The sequence below is a fragment of the Corvus hawaiiensis genome, chromosome 2 (assembly GCF_020740725.1).
Source record: "Corvus hawaiiensis isolate bCorHaw1 chromosome 2, bCorHaw1.pri.cur, whole genome shotgun sequence".
In the NCBI taxonomy this organism is placed as follows: domain Eukaryota; kingdom Metazoa; phylum Chordata; class Aves; order Passeriformes; family Corvidae; genus Corvus; species Corvus hawaiiensis.
In genome coordinates this window covers 92,767,662-92,782,389 of record NC_063214.1, presented here as the reverse complement: position 1 = coordinate 92,782,389, position 14,728 = coordinate 92,767,662, and the positions used below count along the sequence as shown (strand labels likewise).

At 45.4% G+C, this 14,728-nt stretch overlaps 1 long non-coding RNA gene across 1 annotated transcript; it reads right to left on the bottom strand.

Moving 5' to 3' along the window:
* Positions 1–4,604: 4,604 nt before the first annotated feature.
* Positions 4,605–12,928, bottom strand: LOC125319122. Its single transcript, XR_007200593.1, has 2 exons — positions 12,728–12,928; positions 4,605–4,639 (listed from the first exon to the last, which is right to left on the bottom strand). It is a non-coding gene; the product is annotated as an uncharacterized LOC125319122 (long non-coding RNA).
* Between the last annotated feature and the right edge of the window lie 1,800 nt (positions 12,929–14,728).

Genomic DNA, 14,728 nt, shown 5'->3' with positions numbered 1-14,728 from the left:
TAAAGTGAGGAGAAAGGAGTGCCAAACATGAGCAGATATATCCAGGATCTCCAAGGGAGTGAAGCCTCTGACATTTATGCAGATGGAATTGCATGTGGTCCTTCTTGCTCCAGAGCCACATTTCCTAAAGTCTTTGCCGTAACTGAAGGGGGATGGAGCATCCTTTTAAACATTCTTTTAAGGATCCTCCTGTTGGAGCTAGTTGTATTGGAAGGAGCCACCACTACTCTTGCCTGGACTGTGAAGAACACAGATTAACTGTGCTGATCTGAAGGATGTTCTCTGCTCTGGCTCTGAAGTGGTACTGTGCATGGTACTAGCAAGCCTTCAGCCTCTCTTAAAGATCTGCAAGACAGATAAAAATGGAACACTTATTCTTGTGGAGATCCTCAGGGAACAACTGCAGAATGTAAAGGATCAATGGCCATGACAGAACATTATTCCTGCTCTCCGAAACACATTCCTTTGCTCTAGAAGTGGGTCACAGTGCCTATGGGGCCAAGCTGTCCATTATCTAAAGCACAGGATTGTCCAAAGGAATATAGCATACAAGTCATTTTTTGGATATTTTGGTATAACACTCTAGCAAAACTCATGAGAAAATCTGGGTTTGTTAGAATATGACCATCAGCAGGTCTCCTAAGTTCTCCTTGGGCCTTTGTTTCTCATCTCTTCCAGAAAGACATGGTGAAAAAGAACACATGGCTGGTGAGTGGCACTGGCGGATGAACTGGGGCTGCTGCTCTACAGTGATCAAACATCTTCCCAACCAGGTGGGCCCACTTCTCCCTTGTGGCCCAACTGCTTTTGGGCCAAAGCACTAACAGGAAATAGCTCTGTGTTTCCATCTGGTCGGAATGGTGAAATGACCCAGAGAGCCCCAAAGTTGGCACCAAGATGGAGCCGAGCACCTGGGCAAGGAAGAGGTGGATGGTGGCAATTCTCCGTTAGCAGCCAAGGCTCTTGCGACCCAGCAAAACACCATCTTCATTCTTCTGCACACAAGCTATTTACCAGTGTCCTGTTAGCTGCGAGGGGACATTTGTAAAAGCTTTAGCCACCTGAATGGGTCACTGAAGAATATTGCCAGGGATTTTTTTTTTTCTGGTTTTCCTAGTCCACTGAAAATGACTCATGGATTGGTGGAGATAGCAAGAAGTGCTCACTGAAATAAAAATTGCCAGCATTCAAGAGGGTGGCACCCCTGTTCAGTGCATGCTGTAAAATTCCAGCAGAAAAGGAAGGCCACTTGGCTCTTGTTCAGGAACCGGCAGGAAACACCCCCCACTAAGCTGTGATTCAACACCGAGGGAAAAAAAGAAGAAATCTCTTCCTCTGTAACAGGGAGCATGGATGAACATGGCTAGGTTAGTAAAGCTATGCTGCCCTGTCACATCTGGAAACCCAGGTTGGGGGGGAAAAAAATCCAATTAGTTCCAACTGGCCTTACTATAGTGGTCCTAAATCAGTCCCTAGAGAGCTGTTTCACCAGATAACTGCATCCTGCAGTGATTGACTACATGCTCTACAATGCTTGCCACAGATGGCAGCCACCAGCCAGCAGAGAGGGGTGCCCATTAGCAGAGAGGCAGAACTCAGCTAAAAGTGCCTCCCCCAGCCTCAGAAAGATGGTAATGGCATGTAGCAGAGCTGCTTCTTAGCAGATGCCCCTCCCATGCAAAAGGTTGCTGGTCTAAATTAAAAGGAAAAAAAAAAAAAAAAAAAAAAAAGGAAAGAAAAGAAAAGAAAAGAAAGAAAACAGACTCTATGAAATATCATTTTTCCCCTTTTTTTCCCTCCCTCACTGTAAACCACCCAGGCAAAGCAAGAGCTTATAACCTTCCCTTATTCCAGGTGCTAAATCTTTCTGTGTGCAAAAAAAAAAGAAAAAAAAAAAGGCACCGTGAGAGCCTGGCTGGATTCTCTCAGTTAGCAGGTGTTGGAAGCCTGCAGGGATCTGCAGGTTAATTAATACTGACTTACCAGGGTTGGGGAGCTTATTAGCCTCCACCCTAAAAATGAGGAAGACAGGAGGAGCCCTCTGGGGGAAAGGCAGGTAATGTTTGTGGGGAGGGAGGCTGAGGCAGAGCCAACACTGGGGAAGAGGCTTTAGGTGGGGCTTATGAATTAGTTTTTTATCTCTTTTCTCTCAATAAAAGCAAAGTTGGGAATAAGTGTATTTTTACATTTTAAAACAAGACTAATTTGTCGATGGTTAGCAGGAGCTCTGGTAGCTGCTGTGCAGAAGCCAAATGAAACTGCCCCATGCTGTAGCCCAGAAGAGCCAGGTGAGTGTTTTGTTGTTGCTCACCTTTGCTGTCTCTGGCCCTAAATGAGGAATTCTTAAGGCCTGTAAGGGAGTGGGGGGATATATTTGACTTGCTGTCAAGGCCTGTGATACCACATGCTTAACTTGCCGGTGTTGCTGTGCTCACCTGCCTGCCTGTCATAGGATATACGTTGCTTTCCAATCAAATCCAAAGTGTCAGGGAAGGTATCGCTGGCCAAAGCCCTGTTGACTGTGGAGGAGAGAAGGAGGAATGGGAACAACACAGGAGGGGGATGGGCCAACTGTTTAGCATAGCTACAGCTCCCAGCATCTCTGCAGTTGTTTACAGTTCAAACAACTGGCTGATGGCACCCACTTGCACCTTCTTGCTCAACGATGTCTCTATCTCCTCTTTCCCCCTCCTCCTCCTTGCCTTTGAGGTGTTGACACCCTGACAAACTCAGCCCTGGCCTTCCCAGGGAGCAGGGCGAGGTTTTCCAGGCAGCGCTGAGCTGTGCATCTCATCTTCCCTGCTCCTCCCGGCTCTTGCCCACAGCATCCTCTCACATCGCCCCAGGCAGCTGGGGCAGCTCCAGGTGAGAGGCAGGTGGGAGATGTCCCACCAGGGTCCCACACACAGGGGGTGTGTGCCAAACCGCAGGTCTGATGCCTGGACAGGTATCAGGGAGGAAGAGGGACACACAGCACCCTGGAATGAGAATGAACAAGATGGGCAGAAAACAGAGGTTTGGTATGGAGGGAAGTGAGAAATGGGGATTAATCAATTACTTCAGGGCACCTCTGAGAAAGAGGTTAGAAGGGTGACAGGCATAAAACTGATGCCAGTGGTGATCACCCTTGTCATCTGAGCGTGAAGCCCTTCTCTCCTCCAGTGCTGGATTCAGACCTCTCATTCGTGGTGGGTTCTCAAAGCTAACCCGTGTCAAAATAAGCCCCTGATGATGGTAACAATTGCCTTTGAAAATTTTTAAAAGAGAAGAATAACCCACATTTTTATTTGGGGCGGCGCTGTCACTGGTATTCCGGGGAGTACTACTAGGCTCCAGGCTATCGCTAGTTCCAATTCTCAAGAGAAAACTCCGTGTTTCATTTCACGTGAGAAATAAGAATGAACTCGTTCCCATTTCAGAGGGTTTTCTGGGATGCCCCTTTCTCTCCTACAGCATCTGCAACCAAGATCTAAAAATCACAGAAGCGATGAGGGTGGTGCGCACCGCCCAAGGATAATTCTCAAATTCCTGCCCCCCACACACGCGCATCCCACTGAAAGCTGTTGCCTGCAGAGGTTCAATCTCGAGCCACCTAGTGGCATTTCATAGAAATCAGTATCACAGGCAGCTTCAGGACCTGAAGTCCCCCAAAAAGGCAGGAGATTGAGGAGATTTCACGGCAGCTTCGAGGTCCGACCATAGTTTGCCGCAATCGCACCGAAAGCCCTTTTGCTGCTGGCTGTGCCATCCTGTGCCTCGCTGACCCTTTGGGGCATGGACCAGATGCTGAGTATCTCAGCAGGAGGTAGCAGGGGGTGCAAAGTCGTGCAGCCCCATCTCCTAAGACCTGGCTTGCCTTGGTTTCCTTTGCTCAGAGCTGAAAGCACTCGTGTTGCGAATGCCTTGGATGAACAGAAAGCCCTCTCTCCTGCACAGGGGATGTACGGGGGAATGTTCAGGGGCCCTCATGGGGCTCTGAGCACAGGACCAGGGTGGGGGGAAAGGTTTGTTGTCCAGAGGTAGGGAAGGGGGAGTATGTCTGGTGCCATATCCCTACAGGCACTGCTGTGGGGGGAAGTGGAAGTCAGTGAAAAGGAAGTCCAGGCAGCCCCAGGGTATTTCCTGGAGTGATAAGGTGCTGTGGAATGGACATCTGAGTCTGGAAGTAGCCAGCTTGCGTTAGTAAGTTCTGAAACATGGGAAGCAAAATTAAATTCATCATTCTGACCGCTATTCATTGCATCATGTCGAAGAAGAGCTTGACTAGTTCTTTTTTTCTTCTCTTTTCTTGAGAGGGAAGCCCAAATCTGCAAAAATCATGATTAATTCCCCCTAAAATCAGCAGGCCCCCCAAAAGGCAGCTCTTTACATTTGTGTTTTTAAGTTCCATAGCTAGGAAGCTTTAAACACTGCAAATACTTGTTTTGCATGAGAAGATGCGAAGAATTTCACAAAGTCATTGCTTGTCAGAGCTGGGGGTTAATAAGAACAAAAAATGTCAGAGGTTTACAGTAAAATTTTTAAAACTCACAGTATTAATACAGGTAACTGTCTTTTGAATTAGTTTCAGTCTTCTCAAAGCCAAAGTTTTCTTTTTTCTTTTCTTTTCTTTCGTTTGTATGTTTCATTGTTGTTGTCTCTGCAGAACACAACCCAAAATATCAAAAAGCCAACTGAGAATCTGGTTTAAAGGGCAAAATACATAATATGTGGAGACAAGGGTATGGCAAGAATGCAGTGATTGGACATATCAATCATTTCTATGGCAACAGAGGAGGATATAACAATACTGTAGAACTGAGCGGAGGAGACTGGGCAAAAAGAGATCATTATTTTACACTACCAGTATTTTCATTTACTTGTAGAGATAGAATCACAGAATGCAGAAAACCATATGTTAAATATCCCAAATTATTATTTATAATTCCACATTAACAGTTTACAGAAGCAAAAAACATATTGTATACAATGAGTGTGTCCCTGTTCTTCCAGGGAGTGTTTGTAAATCCATATGATTGTAAACAAAGGATGTGTTTTGTGAGAGTGTATATAACACTCTGGGAGTGTGTGATGTACAGACACAGTGTCTGAACTTAAAATATCCACAAAGCTTTTGCCTTTCTATACCTCTCAGATGAAAATCACAAGGTTTAACACAAAGAGTGATCATTTTCATATTTCTCTTATAAATGTATTTATTTCTTCTCCTTTTAGTCATCATGGGTGGGATTTAGCTTGCCTAAATTATAGTGCCTGGGTGTGAGATACAGCTTAAACTCCAACGGCAGACAAGGAAGACTGAGCCCATACAGTTGGTGGAGCCTAGCAAGCAACTTTCTCCCTGAGGTTGATCCCAACATTTGGTCAGCCAAATTGCTCTCCAGACTCCACTAACTATATGGTCTACATCCTTACTCCCTGTACCAAGAGCTTAGATACCTTGCTCTCATGCAGTCAGGCTTTAAACACCTGAGGTGCAGTCCAGCTGCCAGCCCATTGATGTCTGACACCTTTTCAGACCCCTCTGGGTTGTTGTGGAATCCCTGTGGAGCTGGTGCCAGACCTGTGGGAGACTACTGGAGCGTCAGCTCACAACTAAGCAAGATAACCAACACCAAATAGTATTAGAGCTGAGGTGACTGGATCAAGCCCTTCAGAGGGTAGCAGCAGGCAAGGAGTCGGGTGTGAAGTCAATGTAGGGAGTCCAGGGAGTATGTCTGGATCAGCAGGGGATGGGGCAGAGGGCACAGGTACAACTACAACATAGCTGGGGCAAGGAGGGGCACCAGGGCCTGAGCTCACATGCAGTCCCTGCCACAAGGGGTACAAGGTACTTGTCTGGGGGTCCTGTGGGAGGCTAGTCAGGGCAATTACCCCAACACCCTAAAATCAGGCTGACATGAATCTGCACTTTTGGGGTTTACAATGAAGATATCTGCATTTGAGCCTGTCACCCACACTTTCTTTTCAGTAGCTGGAAAGAAACAGGAAGTTGTATAATCTATTCTGAAGATATGCTATCGAAAGAGAGAAATTGCTCCCTGGAAATACCTATATCTCTCCTCTGACCACAAAGGGAATCTCAGTGTAGATGGGTTTGCTGTAAAATGGGTCAGAGGAGCCTTGCTACATGTACGTCTAAGATCCAGAATGAGCACAGATACGAGTGCTTATGTCATCAGATATGAGATAAAATGTACATGGATGTAGCCCCACAATGTGGAGTCTTCCTATCCATTCACAGGCATTATCTCTATCATGATATTGGAGGTAATATCAACATGAGTTGCTTAGATTAAACACTGATGATGTCACAAAAATGTTTGTTGGCTGAGCCCTTAAAGGTTATTCCGTTTCCTATCCGGAGGACAGAGAAGGTACATACTGCCCCTCACTGCTGTTCCCCATGGGTCTATCCTTGCTGTTAATTCTCTTTAGCTGTCTCTGCATGGCAAGAACATGTTGAAATATTATTATCTTTTAGACCAGGGTCAGGCGTGAAGCAAATACCAATTTGCACACAAAACAGAGATGTGTATTGGGGATGATAAGCAGTAGACTGACAGCTTTGTTCTTCAGCTCTTCCTCTGCCAGATAGCACAGACCTCCCCCCGTTGCCCCAACAGCTTCCACACCTGACCTTGTGAGAAGGCAGTACAGCCCCATATTCCTTTTCTCAAATAGGTGGTAATTAGTCTTGCACTCAGTGGTAACTTTCATGGTTCTGACATCTCCCTAACAGAAGTGGAAACAAGAAAATCAGCTCCCAGAAGGTTATCTCTTCTCTTGGAGAAAGCCAGACACAACTGTTTTGAATTAAGGTACAAAACAGCCTCCCACACAAGGCCAGCGATGGTGCTGGAAGTCTCCTGCACACCTACGTATAAACACATACAACAGCGTAGATCACAGAATAATTCAGTTTGGAAAGGCCCTGTCTGGGTGCCTTCCATCCATCTGGGCCGCCCCTTCACTGGAATAGGGCTCTCAGAACACATTGCTCAGGGCCTTGGATAGCTGTGTTATCAGCATCTCCAAGGACAGGGGTTCCCGAATAGGAATCAACCCCTCCACGAGGTTTGGTTTTCCTTTTATCTGATTGGGATTGCCTTTGTTGCAACCTCTGCCAGCTGCCTCTTGATTTGATCTTGACCTTCACTGTAGCTTCTCAGTATCCTTAGAGCCAAACTGCTGAAACAAATGAGCAGAGTGCATGGTGGGTGGAAAGCTGGCTTCATTGCTGAGCCCAAAGACTTGTGCTCAGAGGTACAAAGTTGCACTGGCAGCTGCTTGCTATTGGCCTCCCTCAGAGGTCAGTGCTGGGGCCAGTACTGTTTAGCATCTTTGTAAAGAGCACTGCTTTCCCCTTATTCACAGAGCCAGTCGCTGCAGCATAGAAGGCAGGCAGGGTGGGCAGGCATGATTTGTCCTTGCTAAGCCCTGCTTGACTGTTTCCAGTTATCCGTTCTTCATGTGTCCAGTCACAGCTTCCAGAAGGTATGTTCATAATCTTTCCAGGTTATGCCAACCAGCGTGCAGTTCCTTGGATCCTTTCTCACACTTCAGATGTAACATTTGCACCTTTCCAGTCTTTGGAGGCCTTCCCCAAGGACCACAGCCTTCCAAAAATGGCAGAAAGCCACGGCTGTCTCTCTTAGCAGCCTCAGATGCATCCCGAGTCCCATGGCCTTCTGTCCTGCCTGTCTGCGGGCCATGTACACTTTACAATATCAAAGCACATCCACCTACAGTTCCATGTTCCGTAGCCAGTGCCAGGAAGTGCAGTCTTTTAGCTGTGTTTTTCTAGAGAACTATTCATGTGTTTGTAGTTTTGGCTGGGAGATTAAACAGGAAACCTTTCTGGTCTCCATGCCACTGCTTTGCAACTGAAAGTGGCACTGTCTGCAGAGAGATACAAGTCGAGCTTTCCTTTCCTAAAAAGACTTGCAACCACCATCCACCCCACCCTTAGAAACTCTGCAGTCCTTAAAAGAAACTTTAAATCCTCCCTCATAAAGGTCTCCAAAACCAACACAACACTCCCTGGAGAATCAGGAACTGGAAAGCTGGTCTGAAAGGTTTGCTGGTTTTTTCTTCCTTCACACATTCTGCCACTGTAAATAACGTACTTGTTGTATCAAATCCTGCTTGTTGCTCAGCAGCAAAGGGTAGGATGCCTGGTGGCCAAAGTGGCTACGGGCTTCCACATCTGAGGGCGCTGAATGGATCCCTTCACAGTTGATGTGCAGAAGCAGCCTTCCTACCTTTCTTTATAAGGCAGACATCTAAAACAGGTCAGATGTTTCTCACAGGTAATATTAGTTGAGATCAATGCTGCCTGGAAAGCCTATTAAAAAGTGGCACAGGTCTCTAAAAGTGTGTTTCTGGCCCCTATACTGGCTCTCCAACTAAATTCTGAGTGACCAGAAGAGTCCTGGTAGAATTACTGTATCTTTGGACATAATTAAACAAATCTGGAGGGAAGCAAATTCTAATTCTTCCCTGAAAGCACCAAGCCATCAATACCAAAACCAAAACCAAGATGTTAGCCTGACTACTTCAGATGATTTTGAGGACAACAATGATTTCTTAGAAGCTGCAAATTTGCAGAAAGGTTTTTGTGAAAATACGTTTTTTGTGCTAGCTATGTCCTCATGCCAACTGTCAGAACATTTCTCTGTCCACTAGAAGTTCTCTCTTTCACTGGCTTGCATAGGGTGATTTAGTTAGAAAATGAGTGTAAAACTGTGTGTTCCTATATCTCCCTAGGCTTAGCACAGGAGAGAAGACAGTAAGGAATCCAACCCCTGCTCTCAACAAACATGTTCAGAAGTTGAATGCAGGGATTAGCCTAGTTACTCCCTACAACATTGCATCAACGTCATGTTTGCATAGTTACTCCCAGTCCCAAAACAAACAGTAAGGAAATAGTGAATCAGACCACAGAGGTTTCCAGAAACCTGAGCAGACAGACTGACTGAGGTGCTTGTGCAATGAATAAAAGACTGTCACTTCTCCCCAGCCAAACTCACTCTGGAGTAATTTACTCAGTGTTGCACGAAGCACCTGTAGTTTCAACATGAGGATTTTTATCATTCTGCTGTAGGCTTGAAGTTGAAAAAGTATTCTCTCATCTGAACACACAGTACATTCAAGAAGGGTTTTTGCTTCAGGACAGATAATTCCACGATTAACTGAAACCTGTGCTTTCTCAGCTGAACCGTGTCTGCACTCCTAATTCATTGTTGGTCAAACTCTGTTTTCATGATTTGGTTTGTCTGTTAGAAATAAAGAAGATTTCCTCAGAGAAGGTATTGATAAAAGATGAAGGTCTAGAACCAGCTACACTAGACAATGAAGTGTCTCCATTGCATTAACAAGTATTTTGAGGTGAATTTAAGTTCCTTTAAATCATAGTATGCAAAAAGATTAAAAGATATGTGAAAATATTAAAGCCAGAAACAAATATTTTTCATTTCATGAAATTGCTTAAGATATCCTTGGTTTTACTTCATGGCTTTTAATCTGCTATTGTCAGAGGGCTATAATCTGTGCAGCTCCAACTTTTTATTTACATATTTATTCTCTAGTGGATCAAACACAACAGATTCAGCAGCTCCCATTTTCCCACCGAAGTTAAGTTTAGAGAAAGTAAAAGCAACTGTAATCTTTACCTTTCAGGTATGAAACACTTCCTCTAAAATTAAAGAGAAAACAGAAAACAAACAGAAAGAACCCCCTTTATCTTTATGCCGAGATAAATCTATCTGTGAAGGTAACACGCATAATGAGAGAGGAAAAGGTGCCAGTAGACAGGTGTGACCTGGCTTTCATTAGCTATATCTTTATCTAACTGGGTGGAGACACAAAAGAAACAAAATCTTTCCATTTAGCTGTGTCATTATGGGGTGAGGCACCCTGGCTTTGGTGCACTGAAACTCTGACAGTGGGTACAGTCATGCTCTCCCACTCCAGTTGCTACATCTCTTTCCCAGCCTCTCACTGGGTTTTGTCCCCACTTTCCCCAGCTTTTCTCATCACTGGAAAGTGGTTATGTGTCCAAAAGGGCATTTCCCTGTGTATCCTTCCGGCACACCAGCCCCTTAGTGGTACCGCAATTTATGGCTCCCATTTTTCCTCTTGTCCCATTTGGTCCTCTGAGGATCTGGGCAGTTCGATTCAACAGGCAAAATGCAGCTCTCGGATATGTACTTGCTACACCCACTGGCTGCAGAAGAATTTGCACCTGCAGTACTAAATGATGATTTCCTCAAAGGAATTTAACAATACAGCTGGTCATGTATGCAACTCTGGCTGTGACAGAAAATAAGCACATTAATTGTTTGAAAAAGAGAAAATTAGCTTATAGCTCTTTTCATAGAGCAAATAAAGCATTTAGGTGCACTGCAAATAGAACCCCATAATTTCATTAACTGCAACTTCTGAGATAGCATAATGGTTTTTCTATTGGTGATTGGAAGCTATTCTGTAAATACGTCATGAATTTAGCGTAAATTACCTGCAGAAATGCAAAAAAAGAAAGACAATGGTGTGAAAGTCACCAGCTGTCAGGAGGAAAGCTTTAGTCCTGCAGCCAAAAAGCATGTTGCTTACTGCTCAACATGAGCTGAAAGTCAAATCCAATAGCTTGTAGACATCAAATATTTTGCAAACATCAAATAAAATATCTAACAAAGAAAACATAGTTTGAATATTGTTCCAAAATATTTAGGCAATACTTTAAAATGTTTCTATTCAAAGACAACTGGGAGTTTTCAGTGTTTCACTAGCTCAAATGGGTCAGCTCCAGCATAAGTATTATTTTTATCTGTTTCTACCAAGAGAGTACAAAAATTCTAACACTTAGTATGTTTAGCAAAGCTAATGCTGTAGCTGGAAGCAGCACAAAGGACATAAGGCTTCACTGTGCTATCCAGGGATTAAAATTGGCAAGTGTATTTCACTAGCCTGGTTTTCTAACAGAGTCACAGAGCAGAAACAAGAGAGGCACTTATTGCATGGAAGTTCTCCCTCTCTGAATGAAGGCTTGCTCCCTGTGGAGTGCTTTGTGGTGTCAGGGTGAGACCTCACATAGAGGGATGTCCATCCCCTAGCTGGGTGACTGCCAGAATGCTGGGAGGATCTACAGCCTGGTGCAGACCCACCTACTAAAATACAGCCTGGCTTGTGGGTCAGTACCAACAGCTCAGGGCAGCTTTCTGCGTTGCTGGTGGTCCATACCTGTGACGATTTCCTGACATCTCTTCCTACAGCTCCCTTAGTGCACCCAACCTGTTGCAAATGCGGTTTTATGAATCACTTCCTGAAGCTTTCGGGTGTCACGGAACGGTCACAGTAACAGAAAACAAGAACCACATAACTCACATCGATTTTCCCCTCATCAGCCCGACGGAGCTGAGACCCATCCCAAATCCTCCTGCATTTCACAGTCCTCACAGAGACCAGGACCAGACAGGCAAGGTGGGGGGGAGCACTCAGGACACAGCTTGTTGCTTGTGTTCGTGTCTAAGCTGCCTACTGCAATGAGAGCTCCTGTACTGACTTTAATGGCACTTTTATATGACTCTGTAGGAGATATGGGCTAACTCTAAACCCCAGATTACAGCTCTTCAGGGCAGCCTCTTATCTCCTCCCGCCCCCAAGAATGTCCCACCACAGCTGATAGTAAGGATCCTTACCAGTAGTGGTATCTGGGCAGCTTCAGCCTAAAACTAACCCTCTGCTGGCACTCAGGAGGGATTTTCAATAACCTGGAACACGGGTTGATTTTTCTATGTATCAATACTGGATGCAGCAATGTGATAAATGACATTATCTCCTGTCATGAAACAGGGAAGTTTGATCCAGGGCCAGCGCTGGGAGGCAAGGGGAGATGAAGCTTAGGCAAGGATAAGAGTGATCATGGCTCCTTCTCCCCTGAGCTTGCAGGTCTGACCACGCCCCACTCAGGTCTCAGCTCTTTTTTTAGGCTTTGCAAGTCATGTTAGTCCAGCCCAGTGTTAGTGGTCAGAGGTGGTAGTACAGGAGATATTACAGAGAGGCACTACAGAGAGAAACCCTCAGGAAAACTCAGTCCCAAGTGAATTGTTTCAGAAACTTTCGATGATGTTTTTCTAACATAGATCAGGCTGCCCACATCTGATCCCACAGAAGAGAAAGAGCACATCAGAGCAATTGCCTTGAGACAGATTGTAACACCAAGGACTGCCCTTCCCAGACTAGCAATGTGACATGCCCTCTGGTGAGAAATGGTGGGATAAGACAGAAAAATCCCCAGATTTTGTAGCCCTCCCAGATTCCCTAGCCCATTGTTAGAAGCAGTGATATTTTTTCCCATTTGCTGGAAGATTTAGGACCAGCCTCTACCTTCTTTCAGCTGAGCTTGCGTGGTAGGAGGCTATCTCATATGTTTATGTGGCTCCCTCCCTGGGACTCTGCATCCTCCTCATTCACTGGTCTTTCCCACAGGATCTGCCGAGCCACTTGCTTCTCTGCTGCCTATGTACAAAGAGCTTCCCAACGACCAGGTTCTCCACTTTCTGTGTAGAAAGAACTTTCTACCAGTCATCATGTTTCCTTTGTGACAGTCAAGTCCTCCTCTGTTACAAACAACTCCTTTATGTGTCTGACATGCCAGGACAATGGCTCCCAGCCCCAAAAATGGCCTGGCCTGGCCTAAAGCTTCTTCCTTGGCCACGCTGCTTACCTGGTGGTGTGGGGGAAGCTCGAATACGACATGATAAAACTTGTTTGCCAGAGTTGCCAAAGGTGAGTCTGTTTTGCTTCCTTGTTTGCAGCACTTTGACAAGGTCAGGTGGAAGCATCTGGCAATGAGTGACTCACTCAAGGCTGCCTTGTGAGTCAGCAGTGCAGGCTGGCAGGGCTCAGGAATGCTGATGGCTGTGTCTCCTGCTTTCCCTGTGGTTGCCCTAGCAAAGCTCTCATGGGTGAGTACAGAATGGAAATATCTCCCATAATGAGGATTTCCCACTGCCATTCTTGGCAAAGCTGAATTGCTGCAGATTTACGAGCTTCCATTCAGATCTTCTCTAATTCCTCTTTTGAAACCCCATTACCTCCATCTGTGTTGCCTTTTGCATCAATCAGCCATTTTTACTTGATGGGCTGTTTTTGTGTTTGTTTTGTTTCTTGCAAACTCTGATAGAATTTTGCCAGCTGAATTTTGTAGACTCCTTCATTATTCACATCATGTGTGCAAACAAATGCAGCCTGCACAAGGAAAAAATACAGATCAGCATAATTTTGTTTTTCTAAGAAAGCAGAGAAGTTCTGAGTTCTACCCAAATCAAAGCAGTTTTATTGCTAAAAGAAGTATTAACTAACAAAGATGGCAGTGCAACAGCAAAAGGATTCAGAAACATTGCCGAGAAATTTTCTTCCAGCCCCAGAACTGATTATTTTTCAGCTTTCCTTTCAATGCCAGTCAGAGGCTGTGGGTCAAATTCAGTCTAATGTTGAAGAGTGGCCAAATTTAAACCTTAAATTTTTTTTCCCCATAATCGAGGGGGAAGAGTATTTTTGCTCACAAGTTAGTGGGGCTTATTGACAGAGCTTTAAACAAGACTTGGTGGGGGAGGGGGATAATGCCAGGCCTGCCTGTGACAAGCTGTGAGATGACACACCAAGGTTAGAGGGACAGAAGTCTAGCAAGGGCCCTCAGCCCATTGCTCTGAGAGTTGTGGGTCATGGCAATCGCTGGGATCAATACAGGCTGGGGATAGAAGAGCTTGAGAGCAACCCTGCAGAGAAGGACTGTGGGTGCTGGTGGATGAAAGGCTAGGCATGACTCGGCAATGTGCACTCAGAGCCCAGAAAACCAACCGTGTCCTGGGCTGCATCCAAAGCAGCGTGGCCAGCAGGGCAAGGGAGGGGGTTCTGCCCCTCTGCTCCACTCTGGTGACACCCCACCTGCAGTGCTGCATCCAGCTCTGGGGTCCTCAGCACAGGGAGGACATGGACCTGTTGGAGTGGGTCCAAAGGAGGGCCACCAAGATGATCAGAGGGCCGGAGCACTTCTCCTATGAAGAAATTATGAGGGAGTTGGGGTTGTGCTGCCTGGAGAAGAGACGGCTTCAGTGAGACCTTATTACAGCCTTTCAGTACTTAAAGAGGACCTACAAGAAAGATGGGGACAAACCTTTTAGGCTTGTTGCATAGGATAAGAGGTCATAATTTTAAACTAAAATAAGGTATATTTAGACTAGATTGAAGGAAGAAAATTTTTTACAATGAGGGTGCTGCAACATGGGAACAGGTTGTTCAGAGAGGAAGCAGATGCCCTATCATCGGAAATATTCAAGGTCAAGCTGGATTGGGCTTTGGGCAAACTGATCTAGTTGAAGATGTCCCGTCTCATTGCAGGGGGTTAGACTAGAAGACCTTTAAAGGTCTCTTCCAACTTAAACTATTCTGTGATTCCACGATTCTGCTAGGACTCCTGAAGGCCTCCATGTTCCCTTCAGAGTGATCAATGACAGTTTGCAGAGGGACAGTGGGTAATAATTTTGTCTTTACAGATCATGTGGTATGGGCAAGATGGATGAGTAAGTACATAGGCAGACATCCTCACAAACGAGCACCACCCAGGACCATTCTCAGTCTGTAGGGCTAGAGGAGATGGAGTTTAGCCCATGCCTGTTTTATTCAACCATCTTAACTTCTTAAGCAGGGTATCCACTGGGAAGAG